The sequence below is a fragment of the Panthera onca genome, chromosome B3, assembly GCF_046562875.1.
Source record: "Panthera onca isolate mPanOnc1 chromosome B3, mPanOnc1 haplotype 2, whole genome shotgun sequence".
Classification (NCBI taxonomy): Eukaryota; Metazoa; Chordata; class Mammalia; order Carnivora; family Felidae; genus Panthera; species Panthera onca.
This window is the reverse complement of record NC_138344.1, coordinates 116,040,355-116,061,618: the sequence shown is the minus strand read 5'-3', so window position 1 is coordinate 116,061,618 and position 21,264 is coordinate 116,040,355. Positions and strand designations below refer to the sequence as shown.

At 38.8% G+C, this 21,264-nt stretch overlaps 1 protein-coding gene across 18 annotated transcripts in view; it reads right to left on the bottom strand.

Annotated features, from left to right (window-relative positions):
* The window catches only part of SIPA1L1 (signal induced proliferation associated 1 like 1), a 364,598-nt gene that overhangs the window by 299,219 nt on the left and 44,115 nt on the right, over nt 1–21,264 (bottom strand). For 2 of the 18 annotated variants that reach the window (XM_078448063.2, XM_078448065.2), the window contains one exon: nt 7,246–7,373. The exons of 14 other annotated variants lie outside the window; for them this stretch is intronic. The gene's annotated coding sequence lies outside the window, so the exon portion shown is untranslated. Of the gene's footprint in view, nt 1–1,622; nt 1,714–7,245; nt 7,374–21,264 lie in introns of all 18 variants that reach the window. 2 more of the 18 variants (XM_078448064.2, XM_078448062.2) reach the window with 1 other exon arrangement.

Sequence of the window (21,264 nt, the reverse complement as noted above, 5' to 3'; positions counted from 1 at the left end):
CGTGGCAAATAATGCCAACAAAGCACCACTAACAACCAAATTGCAAAGAAAGTAATTCGTTGGCTGGCACCAACTGGAAAGGCAAGAAGAAGGACTCAGGGGTCAGTGGTGGAAAGCTGGAACCACTCCACGAAGTTTCTAAACAACCAGCTAAGGAGCTCTGCCTGCCTGTAGGCAACAAGGAAATGAGGAACTACCGAAGGTTCATGAGGGATTGTCACAATCAGAACCAAATGTGCCTTTAGGTATGTGTGCAAGCACACGTGCATATACATATTTTTTTCTTTTCCCCCCAAGAAACTTCAACAGTAATGTGGAAGAGAGCCTGAAAGAGGAAGGGTGATGAATAAAGAAATACTAGTAACAAGGCTGCGGCAATTTTCCAGGAGAGTGGGAACAGAGCAATCAATGAGTTTGGGAGAGACCGCCTGGAAAACAATGAGATGTGATGACTGAGAAAAATGGAATCAAAGTCAAAATAAGAAACTGCACCACCATACCATGAACTACACTGTTCTCAAAAACAACATCTCGGTCAAAGTTACATTCAAGCGATCTTTGAGGTTATTAATATTTATCTTCAACATAGTCTGAAACCATCCATAAGCCACACAGAGACCAGTTCAGGAAACAGTCAGCTCTAAATGGGCATTATGACATTTGTCCATCTAGCTTAACTTGAACATCTATCAGTAGATAATTTAAATTTATCAAGAGATACAAAATAACCTACAGAAGAAACCTTACAAAAATAAGATTAACTCAAGATTCTCTGTAATAAATAACATTTGCTCAATGAATTTCTTAACAGAATCTTCAGTTTCACGCTCCAGTTAATGAGTTTTGGCATTAACTCATTATCTCACCTTGTAAAATATAATAAACCTTTTAAAATGACACGTAATATAACATATGGTAAATTATTAACAATGATACTGAAAACAGTATAGAAGTTTGTATATACAATGTAGTTAGGATTATTGTCTATACAAGAAGTAAAGAGCTAACATTTTAGCAAAAAAAAAAAAAAAAAAAAAAAAGTCACACCATTTTTATCATGCCGCCTTTTTTTTCCAGCTTTGAGGTATAAGAGACAAAATTGTAAGATATTTACAGTGTACCACATGATGATTTGATGTATGTATACACTGTGAAATGATTCCTTCCATCAAGGTAATTAATGCAACCATCACTTCACATATTTACCTCTTTTTTAAAAAAACTTCTCAGTTAAACAATAGAGTGTTAATCAACTATAGTCACCACGTTATACATTAGACCCTCAGAACCTACTTGTCTTATAACTGAAAGTTTGTACCCCATACCACATTCTTAATATTCAAAATGAGAGTAACTGACCACTTAGATGAAATCGCTTTGAGGAACATGCTGATTCCTAAAGATTAACAGACTGATCTTGAATGAACTGACAAAAACACACAAATCCAAGTCAACAATTCAAAGTACAACCATAAATGAACAAACAAGAGATAATATTTGACCAGGCACATAAAAATTAGGTAAAAAGAAAGGGGGCAAAAGAAACACACTTGTTAAGGGCCTCCTATGAGACTGATATCGGGCTGAGAAATCCAGACACTCTCTCCCACCCCCATACTCACTGTATAATGAGTCTTTGGATAATCGAGTATAAGCTTCATGAAGGCAGAGAGGACTTGGTAACCAGCATATCTGCAGGTTCTCACACAGCACCTGGCCCACAATAAGTACTCAATAAATATCTGTTAGATGCATGGATGAATGGATGGATGACTAGATGGCTGGTGTATCAATGAATAATTGTTTTTAATAATCATGTTGGCCTAGCTCATGTATACCAAAAGAGATCCCAGCAGCTTAGGGGAAAGGGAACAGGAAATGTTCTCTAAGCCACGGTGTTCCCCTCCCCAAGTACAGCTTATCACAGTAGAGTAGAAAAAGCATGGGCTCCGCCAAGTTTCAGACGTAATTACCTTTAGTGGGTCCCTGGACAAGTTACTACTCCATGACTGAAATGCAGAGACTAATTCTTTAATCTTCAAGTTGTAAAAAGCTTAACTGAAATAATATATACAGAGTACCCAGCAAATACCTAGCACATAATTGGTACTTAATAAATATAAATCTCTCCACACACTGGGCCACGGGAAATGACCCTGGTGCTCACACAGTCTGGTTCTTAGGGATAAAGTCCAAGGGAGGGGTCTTAGTGAAAGGAATCCTAGTGCAGTCCACAGCAGGACAGCTCTTGAATCATTTTAAAATGTCAATCCAAGGCCTGGCTCATTACGTCATGTTGGAGGAATTAACAATCGTAGCATGGGCCTATCTAAAATTCAACGAGGGGACTGGCCTCTGGAAACACAAAACCAAACAACTTGCATATATTCTGTGCCTGGCAATTTCAGGCAATTGCCAAAATTCAGATTACTTTTCTTTGTTATTACGCTATATCTACTTTATTGACAATATTAGAAGTCTACAGTTGATCCTTGAATAACACAGGTTTGAACAGTGCAGATCCACTTATACATGGATTTTTATCAATAAATACAGTACAGTACTGTAAATGTATTTTCTCTTCCTTACGATTTTCTTAGCAATATTCTCTTTTCCCTAGCTTATTTTATTGTAAAAATACAGTATGTAATATGTATAACATACAACATATGTGTTAACTGGCTATTTTTGTTAGTGGTAAGGCTTCCACTCAACAGCAGGCTATTAATAAAGTTTTAGGAAAGTCAAAACTCATACTCAGATTTTCAACTGGGGCGGGGGGAGGGGGTCTGCATCCTTAACCCTGACACTGTTCAAAAGTCAACTGTATTTTTTAGATTTGATAAAAATATAGATCATCAAGGATTCTTTTCAGGAAAATTTCCCAAGGGTCCTATTCAGGCTCCATCTCTAAGAGACCAATATAACTGCACATTTGGCTATAATTATGCCCTCGTGTATTTTCTCTTTCATACTTATACAGTGCAGCCCAATTATAAAACATGACTAATATCCCCAAAGGTTGTACCCATAATTGAACACATAAAAAAAATTTTTTAGGGCGTCCTAGATGGCTCAGTTGGTAAGTGTCCCGACTCTTGATTTCAGCTCGGGTCATGATCTCATGGTTATGAGATCAAGCCCTGCTTCAGACTCCCGCTGAGCATGAAGCCCATTTAAGATTCTCTCTCTCCCTTTCCCTCTGCCCTTTCTCTGTCCACAGGCACATATGGGTGGGCACACATTCACTCTCAAAAAAAAAAAAAAAAAAAAAAGAAAGAATTTTTTAAAGAAGTTCTAACACTTTCCTCTTTTGAGGTAGCAGCAAAATAAATTACAAATTTTTTAAGCTATCTTTCTAATTATTGCTTATCTATCAGGTGAAGTCCTCTTAATGAGTCAAAAAGAAAATTAGCTATAGAAGGTGCTTTGAGCATATTATTCAACTACAAGTGTCAGGAATATCTAAAATGTTTGGGTTTTTTGCAATAGGAATCCACATCACTTAAATCAAACCTGAATCCAAAATCATTAAATTCAAATATGCAATTAAATAGTGTGCTTACGGACAAAGGTCATCTTATTCACTGCTGATTTTTAAGGAACATTTTACAAAGGATGTATACAGGTTAGGGTTAGGGGAGGTGAAGAATAAGAGAACAAATTTGGATAGAAGACAGTCCCACCAGAGAAAGTCTCTCAAGTAAGAAAGTTCTTTCTTATAAACAAAAATCTGGGTATCAATTATCAAGTCCAGAGAGTGCATCAATGGAACAAGAGATTAAGAACACAACATTCTAAGAACTGAACCAATTTACACAACCACTATCTACAAAGTAATAATCCCTTACAGAGGGTTCCAGTTAATGAATCAACATTTAGAAATGAATTCGACATAATTTTACAAACGGAGGAACTGAAGCTCTTTAGAATAGCAAGGGAAGGCACACCCCATTTTGATTGGAATCAGCCAGAAGCTCTGAGAAAAAGGATTCGTGCCCAGTAGAACAACTTGAAGAAATCTAGGACGGTATGTTGGCAGGGAACAAAGAACACACTTGGGCAGCAAGTCCTACGCTCCGCCCAAAGGAGCATCAGCAACGCTATCCACCCTTGCCAGCCTTGATGCACACGCGTACCGGGAAGCTTTCTGGAGAGAATGCAGGTTTCCCCTGCTACCCAGAAGTAGAGCTTTCTCATGAAACTTTTCATAAGCCGAAGTGGCGCAAAGCAAAAAAAGTCATTTCCATTTCATGAAAGCAAAAACCCTCTTTGGATGTCTTTCAGATAGCGAAAACAGGTATGAACACAGGTCTTTCGTAAAAGTGAAGTGGCCTAAAGCAAACCTGGCCAAAGCGGAAGAAACCAATCCTGCCCTGGGAACGTACCAGCTGGGAACAGGATTCTCTTACCACAGTATGAAATACTTGTTCCCTTGGAAATAGATTTCTCATTGTTAACAAGTCATTTTCTAGTAGACATCAATGTTCGGAAATTTCTGTTTAAGCGTATCAGATATTGCAGGGTCTGATCAGCGCTGGAAAACCAGACTACCAGTGCTGATTAACCGCCAAGCTCTTTTTGAAGCAACTCCTGCACACGTGAGCATGGTCGGTTATAAAAACCAGCCTTGGCCAACTAGGAGCTCTATACCGCATTAGAATACGGTATGTTCCTGAGCTGCTCACAGGGCACACACAATTTTCTTTGGAACTTAGTACGGATTTCCTTCACTCCCAAATTCTAATGTCACCTTTCTGTAAATGCCTATCACTTCTTTACAATTCAAAAAATAAAAATAAAAAATGGTAATTTTCCATTTTCTCTCAGCCTCACTTTTTTGTCCTGATAAAGCATGTCTGGTATTTTCACCATGGGCACCTTTGCCACAGACGTCTTTGCGGCAAGCACTTTCGTGTTTTCACCTTGTGAACAATTGGCCATAAGGCAATTTCCATAAAAAACAGAGTAACTGGTTGGCAGTTTGGTTTCATTTACGATAAAACAACTGGTTGACAGTTGGGTTTCATTTCACCATTGAAGAATCAACCGCCTTCAGCACAGTTACTGTACTGAAAGCTGGTGGTCAGTTTGCTTTCATTTCTCCATTGACAAAGTTCCTTTTTTATTATGTAAACGTCACCTAGCCCCCATAACGGTCTATACGGTGGCCAGTAGCCATGGCGGTCTTAAAACAGCAATGATCACTACAGACACCAACCTGATAGAAAATATGGTGATAAAGCCAACGGGAGGTGTGAAATAAGAGCGAAATGCCAGACTGCACACTGTGCTGTACCAGAAAATGACAACACGTCGGTTACAACAACAATAAAGCTCTGTTAGTTGCAGTATTACATCAGTATTTCTTCTCCGTTTCCCACACAACCCTGGACTATCAAAGGACATGTCACAATACGCCAAGAATGAACAACATTGTAGAAGGCTCTCACAGTGCAATACACACCCGGGTAAAAATAGGTGACCTAGAATTTGGAAAACTGATACTTCTTAAAGAAGGAACAATTAGTAATGAATTTTACCGAATTTTTCATGTTTCATTATGTCCTTTCTAACATCCCCCTCTTATCTTTATTTTACCTCTGACGCCAAAACTACCTTATAGCCAACGAGTGACGCAGGAAAAATGTTTGTGGTAAAACTACCTAGCACACTAACTAATATGTGGCTCTTCTTGAAAATAACTACAACAATTTAATAACCTTTTTTTATCCTTTTTATAATTAAAAAATTTTTGAGTACAGTTGATACATAATGCTACATTAGCAAGAGGTCAATTTGATAACTCTGAAGGAGGTTTAAAAGGTCACCCAAGATACAAAGTGGTTTTGTGGAAACGAGGATGTCCCACCACATTAACAACATCCTCTCTGTTGGCATTTTTAATAAAGGATTCAAGAAAACTGTACTCCAGACCTTCTAAGGTGTTAATCAGCCAATCAAAAGTTCAGCTATTTGTCTCACAGATGTCAAATGTCAAAGCCACAATAAGGTACAGTATAGTAAAGTACAGTAAGGCCACAATAAGGGACAGTACAATAAAGCAAATGAGGAATTATATTCATTCACTCAAAAGTTATTGAATGCCCTGAGTGTGCCATTTCTTGAGTGCCTTTCAGGCACTGAAAAGTCAAACAGAATACATAGTTCCAAATACTTTACAATCCAAAGGAGCAAGCTAAACAACTAAATAAAAAATTTCAGCAATATAATAACAGAGGGATGTGTTCTAAAGTGACTAACTTTAGGAAGCCAGAAAAACTCTACAGATGGTAACTTTAGCTGGTCCTAAAAAAGGAATTAATTAATTTTTTTTTTTTTTTTTTTTTTTTTTTTTTTTTTTTTTTAGCAAGAAGAGAGAAGTGCGTAAGAAAAAGAAACAGTAAGGGCACCAAAGGACAAAAGTTGCCTTACATAAGAAATTTCCCCATCACTGAAACAACCAAGGCTCAGTGACAGAGAAAGGAGAGAGGAGTCAGATAGGAAGCAAGATGGCCTTTTGCTATATTAAGGGAATCAGACTTCTTCCATGTGTTATGAGAATTCTTATACTGTTTGCCTGCAGGAGCTCATCAGGTCCTCAAACTTCCGGAAGATGGAGATGGGAGGGGTCACTCGGCAGGGAGATGGGTGGACACTCTTCCTCTACACCCAAATTTACATAAGCTGAAAACAACCCTCAGGGTCCTCTTGGTACCAACCACATAAAGAATGGCTTCAGATAATCTTTAAAATGTGGAATCTTAGAATGGAAAGGGAACCAGCAGAACAATCTCACTTCTTCCCATCAACTACCAGAATCCCTTCTATACACCTCGATAAATGGCTCCATATTGGACAACAACTAAAATGTCCTCCTCCTGTCTTCCCTTCCTCAGAAGCACTTGCTATAGTTTTTCTAACTGGGCCATATTTGAAATCTTTTCTAAAATCTTCTCTAACGTGAGCCCCTCTTTAGAATGCACACGGGTTGTTCAGAGCTGAGCACAAAGAACCCAAGTGCCCTTCAACCACAGCAGAGCACTGAACCACACTGGGCTCTCTGAGTGGACAAGGTGTTTCTTGGTTGCACAGACCTTTATAAAAGTTAAGACCTGGATCAGATGAGATCTGTGGTCAAATAAAACACCTTGTCTTTGTTCATTTGAACTGTTCTCATAAGCACCATTTACCTCTCCTTAAAAACCCTTATAATTGCAAGTTAACATTCAACTGTGTGATTACCTGAATAATATCTTTGTATCCCCAGCCCATGGGCCAATATCCTGGGCGCAGGCACAAAACTATCTGACGGTGTTTTGCTTTTTATTTCCTTTCCATTACCATTGTACTGTGAGGTCTCAGCATAGCACCTGTTACAAAGGAAGGGCTGGTTCAATAAATGTTAGATGAAGAATTAGATGTGTACACAAAAAATTACATGAAGCAAGATACGGTAGGTATGCTAGGACCGTTGAAATCAACATTCTGTGGAATCTCGGTGGAGATTTTTTCAACTTACTCTGGGAAGGAAAGGCATCGTGGAGGAATAAAAGACACCCAAGCCAACTTCTGAGTGGTGTTTCCACCAAAATTCCAAAGTAAAGAAAATATCTGGGCAACAGACCAACCGATGAAAACCATATTTTTGAAGAACAGTTATTCATATGGGAAACTGCTCATAATAAGTTCATAAACAGGATAAAAAACAGTATGCACGCCCCTCCCACACACACATACACAAGAAAACCCTGAAAGGAAATAGTTTAAATGTTAATAACAGTTATTGCTGAGTTGCAGAATTACTGGGGATCTTTATTTTCTTCTTTATATTCTATTGTAGTTTCCACAATTTTCTCCAATAAAGATCCTCATAATCAGCGGGGGAAATGAAAGTGCTATAACATTTTAAATCTTCAGGCTTTATCAAAAAAGGCTTCTGGATTGTTATTTTTTTCACAGTCATATTTTATGTGAAATGTTATAAAGCAGAGGAATGCCAGATAACAGATTTCAGTCCTAAACAATGTGGTTCAGTCCTAAACAATGCTCCCACCCTCCCAAAAAAGTGCATTTATTCTCTGATCTACTGTTTTGCATCTTGACAACTGGTGTGAAGGGACGCATGTTTACAGGTTAATACCAGGAAATCAAAAGCCAGCATCAGTGACAGCACTACTCCACAGAACATCAATTCCCTTTCACACTCTCAACTGGGCCCTTCAAACAATGAAATACACACACCAACAACACCACACTGCAGTCAGCATATCAAACCTAGGAATGGAAGGGCTCTGATAACAGCTGAATATTATTATCAACAAAGGTTCACCTTTGAATTAATAGATAACTTAGTCTACAGTTAACAAGTTAAGAAGTATGACACCAAAGGCTGCTACTACCAAATAAAAGAAGGAAACTACACCAAGTCTTCCAAAACATGAGGCATCCAGCTTGTCTCCAGCAATCTCCCGGAAATCTGAAACAGGAGTTTCAAGTACCCTTGTGTATCCAAGACTATGTAAAATATAAAAGCAGTGGTGGGACAAAACTACCACTTTAAAATAGATGTCAGACTTCCTACCAACAGTACTATCCTAAAACCAATCCAAATGGAAGAAAAAGGTTCTCTGAGCAGTGGTCATCAATCATGTCTCTTCCTTGTTCTGACAAAGAATGGGAAAAGGGAAATATCCAAATTACGAAGATACGCAATTTCCAGATAGCTAAACCCACATCCCCTGAGTCATCTCAGAAGGACTCCTGGCACAACCCACTTCTTTCACTCCCCTTACAGGCTCCAACCTTTGGCCTACTTGTCCCTCTTCTCTCCAGCTGCCATGACCTACCCACCTCCTAGGGCTCTGTTCCTCTCAGGACTTCTTGCTGAGGAACCTGCCCTATTTCACCCTTTACCAAGCCTCCCTGTCTCTGAAACAAACAAACCTTCCTGAGTATTTTGGAGATTCATCAGAAATCACTATTGATCAGCAGGTACGGTGGTAAAAAATGTAAGGCACACCATGATTAGAGATTCAAGAAAGCTCTTCAGAAATTAAAAGCACAGCTGAAATGTAGGTAGACTTTGGTGTGCAACAGATGGGTCTGGGCAGCTTTAAGGCCCCAAACCTCCTCAGATGATTCTGATGTTCAGCCAGGGCTGGGAACTGCTGTTCTAAATAAACCCTCAGTCTTCCGCTGTTCGTGAACTAAGTGTATTCAAGATTCCACCACCTTCTGCAGGGAGGACCTCCAGTCCTCCATTTATTCAGATTCTAGGCCACCCAGCTGGGAAAGAAGAGCAGGTGTGACACTGCAAGCCTCTGGAGTCTGGAAGATGGCACAGAAAGGGTAAGGTTCGGTCGTGTTAAGAATTCACCTCTGTGAATTCCTAGCATTCCCCAGGCTCCACAAGCAGAAGGTGAAGTATGTGTAGGAGTTATCCACACTTAAACCCTTAGCCTACCTGGTGGATAATGACATGCATGCGGTTTTGTAGAAAATTCCTTATGAATGATCTCCCATACATGCAAGATAAATTAGAATTAACTTCTTTGCTTACAGCTTAGATCAATTAAAATCCAAGTGGTGGCTTTTGCTATGACAAAGACCTAAATACACATTTTTTGCTGAGTTAACTTTTGCACTACTTTTTTCAAATTTGTGGTATATTGTCTTTAATTGAGAAACAGTGAACAAAATATTTTGCAGTATCTTCTCACTGTGGGAAAACCTTACAATTACACTGCCATTTTCTGTAAGTTACAGTTGTTTCTCACAAATTCAAATATTTGAATACCTTGCATAAAGAATTTATGGTGCACTGATACCTCACTAACACACTAGGCTCTGCAGAGTAGGATTTAGATACAAATGTGATCAATGTTGGCTTCTATCCAAGAAGATGTTTCCATAACATCATACTGATGCTCTAGAAACTGACCTCAACTGCTCTGCAGCATTTTAGCCATAAGAAACTGAATCATATCAAAAGTATCTGCCTTAGGGTTTTATTTAAAAGTTAAGCACAATAAAACCAACCATTTTAATAGCTTGAGAAACAAGAAAGCTGCAAAATCCAGTAACTCAAGCACTGGAGGGTTATTATGCTGAAGTCACTTTCCCTCTGTGAAAGAAACAAGACATTTTTCCGTGTGCTAGAACAGAAAATCATGACACATGCCTACTAGGGAACAAATGTTTGACAGATAAAATGGTTACACAGAGGGACAGTTTCAAACACATGTATGCATACCTTGTCATAAACTATCTTTTCACTCACATTTTTATGTGCTTTCTATAATTCAGAAGATCCTAACAGCTCGAGAAGCCACACACACAACTTTCTTGGCCACAGTACCCATTCCTGTCTGATTACTGAATTAAAAACAAACTTTCAGATCTGACCTTTACTATTTTTAAATAGTTCTGTGTTAAAAATATTTATTCAGTGTATCGCGTTTAGCATCTACCCATATCTAAGAGCCAACAAGTGTTCACAGGGAAGTATGTGCACACGTAACACAAACCAGATGGGAGGTATGCAGTGAGCACAAAGTACTGCACTAGGACTCAGAAGAGCGGAGTTTGAAGTCTGGTTAAACCACACACTCACTGAACCTAGTTAAGCCTCGTCCAGGCCACCCATACATTAAAGACTGTTAAAACTTGACTTGTCTACACAGCAGTGTGGAAGGTATGTATCAGTGAGGTAACACATTTACAAACGATCTTAAACTAAAAACGTACAGTATTTTTCATCATGCAGTTGCTGTTCTAGCTAGAAACCACTAGGGCACCCCAAAACAAGTCAAATAATGTCCCTCTGTTTACTCATCTTTTAACTTTTGCCACTTCCTCCTTCCCTCCCTCTCTCCCTTTCTTCCTTCACGTAACAGATATTTGCTGGGCTTCTACATAGACCAGACACAGTTCCAGACCTGTCCTGCCCAATACCATAAGCAGGAGGAACATGTAGCTTATATTAAGCATTCAAAATGGCCCTAGTCCAAATTGAGACATAAAATACACACTGGATTTTGAAGACCCGGTACGGACAAAAGAAAGTAAAATGTCTCGGTAATTTTTTATACTAATTACGTGTTAAGAAGATAATGTTTTGGATATTAGATTAAACATATGTATTATTCAAATTAATTTCTTCTCTTTGTGCTTTACTTTTACATGGCAACTAGAAGTTCAATTTTTTTTTAAGTTTTATTTATTTATTTTGAAAGAGAGAGGGAGAGGGATGGGGAGAGTCAGAGAGAGAGCAAAAGACAGAGGACCCCAAGTAGGCTCCGTGCAGTCAGTGCAGAGCCCAACGCGGGGCTCGTTCCCACAGACGAGAGATCACCACCTGTGCCTAAACCAAGAGTTGGACATTTAACCAACCTAAGCCACCCAGGCGCCCTCTAGAAGTTCAGAAATTTTTAAATACAGAGAGGCGTACATTAAATTTCTATTTAACAATGCTATTCTAGACCCTGGGGAGATTTTAGGGAACAAAACCAAGTTCCTAACCTCATGAAGCTTATGTTTAAACATCTACAACCCTAAGATCTTCAGTAATCTATAGAAAAGGGAAACTAAATCCAGCAACTGTGTGTAAAGAGGACACTAGGATGGATGGGCCACACACAAGGGACAAACCTTCTTCCCTCTAGCCTTTCCTTCTACCCATGGTAGGGCCCACGGTCCCAGAACAATCAAGCAGTAAAATGGTGAGCTAAGACCTTGACCATCTTGGGAAAGACTGTCCCTCCCCTGTTAGGCATGCGCTCTTAAAAACACAGCCACTATTAATCCGAACTTAGTGAGGGAGAAAGCTTTTAATTTGGGAGCATCGGTAGTTTCATGGCATCATTTGCAGTACTTTGGCTTGAGCCTCAGAAACACTTTTAAAAGGTTTTCAATTGTAGGAAGAGGTTTCTTAACAAAGACACCCTGTCTGCATTCTAACACTCTCATTTATTACGAGAGTTCTTCAACGAGTTCCTCTCCATGGGTCCGATTAACCACACCTCTCCCAAATATCTCCTAAATACCGAATTCCTCGGTCCCCGCATCACAGCCAGAATGCTTCCAGAGAAAGGGCAAGAAGCTGAATTCAACAGCACAAGTCATGGCCACAGTCTCAACGTTCCTAATGGTCTTAGACGGTCAAATGAAACTTGAGTCGGGCTGACCACATGCCAGCTAAATGTAAGGTTACTTGTTTTAAGATTTTAAGGAATTCCTGGAGGGCGAGTTTAATTTAGACCAAATGGGCCTGTTTTTCTACAGCACTCTTCCTACCAAAAAGGCATCGTGCACACCTGAATTTCATATTCCATGTGTGTTAGGAACTTACCTTAAATTCAAACCACAACATGGCAAATGTTTTGCTGGCCCATCCATCTTTCTGGCAGATTATAAAGAAAATCGGGGCTCTCAAGAGATTCTCTGCACTATAAAATGCTCTAGTGGGTGTGGCAGGAAGCTGAGAGGCTCAGGTGTCAGGGCAGGTAGTGTTATCTCATAACTGATCCCATCTCTGTCCTCTGCTCACGCTGTTCTCCCAACCGGCGTGCCCTGTCCCCTCTGCCAACTTCAACATTACACCTCCGTGAGGGCCCAGCCTAGAGCCTGGCCCTCCCAGAAATTGTTCCCAGCAACCCCAAATACAGAATAATCTTTCTCCTTCTTTCTCAGAGGAACCCAGTCAACCAAAAATTGCATCATCTATTTATCTCTTCTCTAGGTATTCAAACACCTGTAACTCAGAAGGGAAGCAATTTAGAAAGTCAGTATGATGCCTGACAATTTATCACCCTCCCTTTCAATCAGCTGTGATTTATCTGAGCTTTATTCGGCTACAATGATGAACCTAACACCAGGGACACAAAAAGGACCCACAATCCCAATACTCACATAATTCACAGTCTAGGTGAGAAAAAAAACAAAGTCAACAACCATCCTGCCACCTAACGAACACTGTATTAAAGGTGTGGGGGCGAAGAGCCACGGGAACCTCCACGAGGGTTCTTCTCCCTCGGTGAGGGAGGAAAGCCCCACAGAAAGGTGATATAGAAGCAAACACTGAAAACTGAGTAGGTGCTGGCAGGGTAACACGGGAAAGGCATTTCAAAAGCAGTAAAGCATGGCACATTCAAAGAGGTAAGAGAGTATGTTTACAACTCTTGTACAGAACCACTAAAAAAAAATGTCTTCCAATATATTAAATTATTCGTGTGGGCATTTGAGGCTCTACATAACAGACCCCAAGCCACTTTTGCTATATTTTCCATAGTACAACATAGCCAGCAAGGGTGAGCTCTCTGAAACTAGCTCAAATTCTACTAACTGCATAGCCTCACACAAGTTTCTTAACCTATCTATCTATACCTCAACTTCTTTATCTGTAAAATGGGGGTGATAGTACTGCCTACCTCAAAGGGCTCTTACGTTGTTATGAGAAAATGAATTGAAACAAATAATTATCACAAATTAGGCATTCAGCAAATGCTTGTATTAGTATTATTACAACTATTATTATTTACTTTTCCAAGCTAGACATAAGAGCAAATCTGAAGTTCTTGTCCCCATCACCTACCCATGCCTCAACATTTAGAACTTTCTATGCCCACCCAGCAAGACATTGCTTAAATACCACCACCTACACGAAGCTTCACTGAGCCTGCTCACCTCACCCATTAGGGAAATAAGTGTCTCTCTCCCTCCTCTGAACCCCCAGTCTGCGGGCCCCTCTTGGAGCTCTCTTCACTCTAGTATCACTACGCACGCGTCGGATTTCCCAACAGGCCTAGAGCTCTTTCAGGGCAGGGGCTACAACTTGCCAATCTCAGTCTTCCCCAGAGAACCGACAGCCCTTTTCACATATGGGCACTTAGTGTTTGCTGCTGAACAAATTAAAATACTCTCCCCTTTAATTAAGTCAAGAACAGACTAGTGCTTTTAAAATTGCCGTAGCATCTACCAAGCTATTCTTCCTAATAAAAACCCTTACGCAGAGAGAAACTCGGTGCAATTTTACATGGCTCCTTTGTAAGTAAATCCTAAGAAAAGTCAATAGTAAGATGTTCTTAAAGTGAGTGACAACTGACAAAACTGAGTAAAAACAGTAAAAACTGCTGGGTAAAACAATCTCTCCCCTTTCTACATCCTCTGAACGTGTTCTAATGTAAATTTGTTTAGGCTATTGTTGCTTTTCTGTTCCATAGTTACAAAAGGTGGGACAAAGTTTCCACAGCAATGCCATTTTCATTGCTTATCCAGATTCTGAAGCCTTCTGTCTGGTTTTACCACTTTCTACCACCCATGTAAAGGAAGGCTAGCCTGGAACCACCCAGAACACTTGGCTTACACAATTACAGTGTCAATACCAAAGTACACAGGACTCTTACCTTTGGTGTCCTGGTCCTCAGTGAAAGCACAGTGGAAAACCAGAATCACCACTCTTCCTCCAAAACTCACCTACCTCAGAACATAATTATTGCTAAGTACAACTTCATTAAAATCCTAAACTTTAATTAGCCAAGAAAAATTTTAAGTAGGATTGGCTTCCTCTTACAATAAAAATGTTTTGACATTCAAGCAATTCAAAGACAGCCTTCATTTACTTTGCCGTATTGGTGATTTTTCTAAAAGAAGAGCCCTAAAAAATAAGGTTTAACAAAACAAAAAAAGAAAAGAGAACAGAATAAAAGAGAGCTCAAGTGGTACCTCCCGGTCTTTAAAAAACACATATGCAATTGTTTTCCACAGTATCCCACTGAATCTCATGGATTCAAAATGAAAGAATCAGGCAAACAGAATGTGAAACACATTCAGAGACGAGGACGCCAAGAACCTGCAACCTGAGTTCTACAAAGTAGATGAGAAGTCCACAAAATCATCACACTGCAGTTGCCAAGACAGTAACAAAACAGGACTTTTCAATTCAATAATAATGCCACCTTATAACTGAGATTATTTTAAATATTTCTAGGACCAAAAAGATCATGAGCAAATGCACTAGAACAGCTGCTTAAACCAATATCCTCATTTTTCAAGCATTGAAGCTGTTTACACCTCATGTCAACAAATGTAAAAGTTCATAGCTACAGGACTCTTTTATTTAAAAAAAAAAACAAACACACCATATCTGGTGTATGGATCACCATTATCCCCAAATTGACAAAAATCACTATAAATATGCCATTTCCTCCATAGTCTAGGTGCTTCTAAATACACTAAACAAGAGCAGAGGGGGAGGGGAGGACTCCAAACTCATGAAGTAAGTGACACACAAATGAATGCTATAATTTACACTTTGTCCAAATATCAACTGTGTAATCATAATAGCTAGGTATTAACGTTCTTTTTTTTTCTTGCTCTCCCAATTAAAAGTGGGAAAACTTCCATTTTTTCTCACATCTGAAACATGCTTTAAGAGGCTTATGTGAACAGCATTTAAATGTTGCTAAAGCCACGAGTAGTTAGATCTTTGGTCTTCAAGGGCCATGGACCTTATTCTCAAATATGACCATAACCATGAAAGTTATTATGGTGATTAAGAGCGCAGACATGGCTGGATCTAAAAGCACTGTAAAACATCCATATTACCCATATTCCACTTGAGATCACGGCCTTGCTTCCCAAGGCTAACAGCTATGCCGCTCTATCAAGGCCTCCTATCCCTGACACTGCTCTAGATTTTAGATCTGTTCTTCCCTCCCTTCTAAAAAACTCAATGGACCTATTCCCTTAAGGTCCCATTCTCTAGGTAAATTACAATGAGCTGGAACGCCAGAGGCAGACGATTATCTCAACACAGAATTTCTTCCTCAGTGATAATACCAGTACTTAACAGGTGTCTTTAGAAAGCATCCCAAAATACCAGGTTGAACATGGGGCAACTTAGAGGTAAATTCTTGAGGCTCTTTTAAATAACAACATTCAGCGATAACAGCATTTAGGGAGTGGTCTATTCTACTTTCACGTTGGACTAGACCCAGGCTGTGAAAGTGTCACGAAATAAGCGTTATTTTGGCAAAGCATAGGGCAAGTTTTCCACCGTGGAGAATGTAATACTAAAAGTTATTTGCAAGAACCATTCAATTTCCAAAGAGCATAAACACAAATAGTTTAATCCCTGACTGTCCAAGAACACATTAATTACTCAATACACCAATTTACACAGATGCCCCACTGTGTAATTTTTTAAAGACTTTCCTGTCTTTGATTTTACATGGAAGATACCCTTAACAAGCCTGTTAAGTCTATATTTCTCATTTATAGGTGAAGAAACTGGCAGTGTATTTAAACCACTTACCCGTATTAAAACAGCAACTCGATGACTTTTGAGTTCTAGGTCAAGGAATCTCCTATTTTATACGACAGGCATAATGTGTTCATTTTCAAAATGAAGGCGCTTGAAAGAAAACAGTGTCTACCAAACCAAACACAAAGAAGGTAGAACACCACGAACACTTTCTAATGTGAATGAAATCCACAGCAAGAAATACATCAGTTCTCACATCACTGAAATATAATGGACACCCCCACATACAAACACACTTTCTTTTTTTCCACACATGGCAAGAAAGGACACTAAATTAGCGTTTTGCATACTGCAGATCAGTTTTAACAATAACATACATCAATTAAAAAGCCTCATGTAAATAAACTAGAAAGTAGATAAAAGTAGAGACTAAGGGGCACCTGGCCGGCTCAGTCAGTTAAGTATCCGACCCTTGATTTTGGCTCACATCATGATCTCACAGAGATCAATCCCTGCATCAGGCTCCACAACGACAGTGCAGAGCCTGCTTGGGATTCTCTCTCTCCCCTTCTCTCTGTCGCTCCCCCATGCATACGCTCATGCATGCTCTCCCTCTCTCTCAAACAGACATTTTTTTTAATTGTTAAAAAAAAAAAGGAGATGACTGAATATATGCCTGCTTCCATTCCTTCCAGAAATGACAATAAATGGAAATAAAAGAGACAACAGCATATAAGAGATGTCTACAAAATTCCAAAAGATGAGAAACCAATGTGTAAGTGGAAAATGATTCAGCAAACTGGACAAAGCTGAAATCTAACTGCTAAAGACAGAGGAGTGCAGAGGCCACCAAGAAGAATCTTCAACTAAAAAAAAAAAAAAAAAAGAAGGTCTGTTAATGATGCAGAATTCCAGAAGGGCTAAGAAACTGAGATCCTATTAAGGGGTGAGGCTGAAAACAAAAGAATTGGTACGGTTTAAGGGTCTGCATCAAGGAAATTTCCCTAATTCCACAACTGAGCAACTTACTAATAAGGATGAAAATGGGGTTTAATCTGCATGCAACTAATGAGAAGATCTGGCCAGGCATAAGTGAGGGTAGGAATGACTCCCTGCACTGAAAACATGAGGTGTCAAGCTCCATTAGACAGCCAGCAGGCTGGAAGACTCTTCAGGAGAAAGTGGCCAACCTGAATGAAAGATCACTAGAAACTGGCACCTGGGGACTGTCATTGAAATGGCAGGGCCCAAGCTAATCATCCAGAGGAGAATACCAGACACTAGCCCTACCATGCACACTGAGTTTGTAATCAACTTTTAAGACAAAGACCATCACCAGAGAAAAAAGAACATTATAATTATAACAGGAACAATTTATCATGAAGACGTAACAATTATAAATGTATATGCATCTCAAAGTAGAAGCAAAAATAGAATAAAGGAAAGAAAAGACAATGATATGATTACAGTAACAGATGTTCACACTCCATTTCAGCAATTGATAGAATTAGACAAAAAAAAAAAACAAAATCAGTAAAGACATAGAAGATATGAACAACACTATCAACCACCTTGACCTGACATTCACAGAAAATCTAAAACTGAAGAATACACATTCCTTTCAAATGCATGTGGCACATTACCAAGAAAGACCATATAGTCTCAATAAACATAAAAAGATTGTAATCACACAAAGTATATTCTCTGACAACACAGAATTAAACTAAAAATCAGTAATAATAAGATACCTAGGAAAACTCCAAATGTATGAACATCAAACCACGCACTTGTAAATAATTCACGGATCAAAGATGAAATCGAAAAAGTAAATTAGGAAATATTTTGAGCCAAATAGCAACAAAAGTAAAACATATAAAAATTTGTGGGATGTAGCTAAAATAGTACTTAAAGGGAAACTTAAAACTTTAATGCTTAATTCAAGAAAATAGAAAAGGATCTATCTATCACCATGACCCTAACATTCTATCTTAAGAAATCATAAAGAGCAGAGCAAACTAAACCCAACATATTAGGAAGAAAATAATAAAGACCAGAGTCAATGAAGTAGAAAACATACAGACAACAGACAAAATTAGCAAAACCAAAATACAGGTCTTTAAAATTACCATCAAAACTGACAGACTTCTAGTTAGATCAAAAATAAAGAGAGACAAAACACAAATCACCAATACCAGAAATGAAAAAACATATACCACCAGAGATCTTGTCAACGTTTAAGAGGATAATAAGAGAATACTTGACACAACTTACATAAAGCAAATAAATTTCTAGAAAAATAGAATCTATCAAAATTGGCACAGGAAGAATCAGAAGATCTAATTAGCCCTTTACCTTTTAAAGATAGTAAATCTGTTGTCAAAAATATTCCAAAGCAGCAAAAGAACAACTCCAGATGATTTCACTGGTGGATTCCATCAAACATTCAAAAAGGAAATTTAACTTTTTCAGAAAACAGAGGAAGGATCATTGCCCAACTCACCTTATAAGGTTAGCAGAATGCTAATACTAAAACCCGACAGAGACATTACAAAAAATAAAAATTACAGAGCTGTATCCCTCATGAAGATAGACACAAATACCTTTAACAAAACTTTAGCAAATCAAATCTAATAATATATTAAAAAGGTACATTATGAGCAAGTACAGTCTACCCCCAACAATTGGTTAACATTTGAAAATCAATCCATGTAACAGACTAAAGGAGAAAAATATAGGATCAGATCAGATATAGAAAAGGTGTTTGACAAAATCCAGCAGCCATTCATGATAAAACTCCCACAAACTAGGAAGAGTTAGAGAAGTTTCTCAAACTGATGAACTGCAAAAAAAAGAAAAAAGAAAAAGAAAAAGAAAAAGAAAAAAGAAAAACACCCAAAAACAACATCACACTCAAAGGTGAAAAACTGACTTGTTTTTCCCCCGAGCTGAAGAACAGGCAGAATGTGTGTCCTTGTCACATTTTAGGCAACAGGAGGTCCTAGCCATTCAGGAAGGCAAGAAAAAGAAATAAAAGGCATAAAGATCTAAAAGGAAGAAGTAAAACTTCTTATCTGCAAATCATGTGATAGTTTGTGTGCAAAGTTCCAGCAAATGTACGAAGCAACTATTACAGGGGTGCCCGGGTGGCTCAGTTGGTTAAGCGTCCTGACTTTGGCTTCAGGTCATGATCTCACAGTCCACGAGTTCACATCGGGCTCTGTGCTGGCAGCTCAGAGCCTGGAGCCTGTTTCGGATTCTGTGTCTCCCTCTCTCTCTGCCCCTCCCCCGCTCATGCTCTGTCTCTTTCTCTCCCTCAAAACTAAATAAACATTAGAAAAAAAAATTTTTTTTTTAAATAATACTGTAAACGTTAAATGACAGCTTGGCCAAAAATTCAATAAAATTATCATTGGGAGTGGGGTGCCTGGCTGCCTCAGTCGGTTGAGCATGTGTGAGTTCAAGCTCCACATTAGGTATGGAGCTTACTTAAAATTAAAAAAAAGTAATCTGGGTGTCACCTGGGTGGTTCAGTCGGTTAAGCATCCAACTTCGGCTTGGGTCATGTCTTACGGTTCACAAGTTTGAGCCCCACATCAAGCTCTGTGCTGACAGCTCAGAGCCTGGAGCCTGCTTCAGATTCTGTGTCACCCTGTCTCTCTGCCCCTCCCCTACTTGTACCTCTCTCTCTCTCTCTCTCTCTCTCTCTCTCTCTCTCTCTCTCTCCCTCTGTCTCTCTCAAAAATAAATAAAACATTTAAAAAAAAACTTTTTAAAAATTTTTTTAATTATCACTGGGAGGATGGGGAAAGACAAGTCAGGAAGTTAAATCCTTATCTTCTGCAGGAAATAGTCAAAAGATAATGCTTAGAGTTGAAAAGCCGAGCCACAGGAGTAAAAATAACTTCTTTAGACATATGGCAGTAAATGCCAGAAGAAACAGTTAAAAAAGAAAACCCTGAAAATGGCTGCTTCTGAAAAGCAACAGGTGGAGCTTAAGAACTTTTCTTCTCAAGCCTGAACTATGATTTTACTTCGTATTTAAACCGGGGGTATTATTACTTTGCTAAAAAAAAAAAAAAAAAAAAAAAATTAGTTTAAAATAATAAACATTTCAAATAAAAATCTATAGTGTCAACCTTGGGGCCTCTGACAAGGAAGTATTTTATAGTAGTTTATAGACAAACCAGTCTATAGTTTATAGTAGTTTATAGACAAATCAGTTTGAATAAAACACATGAAACGTGCATAAACAATTACAAAAATTTAAAATGCCTACTTGAAAAACAAGTTCAATAAAAACATTCAGTAAAAATTAAGACGACAGAAACACTGAGTCCCATATCAAATATATCCAGTTTCCTGATAAATACTGAAAATGGTAATGAAGGAAGTAAAACACTTTTTCACAAATATTCACATCAGGACCACCTGGGTGGAGCATCTGACTCTTGATTTTCACCTCAGGTCATGATCCCAGGGTCGTGGGATCGAGTCCCACGTGGGGCTCAGTGCTGAGTGTGGAACCTGTTTAAGATTCTCCCTCTCTCTCTCTCTCTCTCTCTCTCTCTCTCTATATATATATATATATATATATATGCGTGTGCATGTGTGTGTGTGTGTTTATATACACATACATATATATATATAAAAAATGAAAAAATTTTTCTTTTAAATATTCACATTAGCCTCAAAGAATATATAATATGCCCGAAAGGCCTTTCCACACACAGTAACCGGCAACTTGATTTCCATTCCTCGGCTGCCCAAGTGTAACCTGCAGTGTGTTCCAGTACCATCTAAGAGCTCCGAAGACCCGTTCCTCACATTCACACAGAGACTCCCTGAATGGACACATCACCAGGCATTTCAAATAGAATGTCTCTAAACTCCACACCACCCAATCTCTAGAAAGTGAATTATTTCTGAGGGTACGTTTTATAAAACAGATTTCACGTCACAAAAATACCAGTAGGGAGGGGAGAAAGAGAGGAGAAAACAGA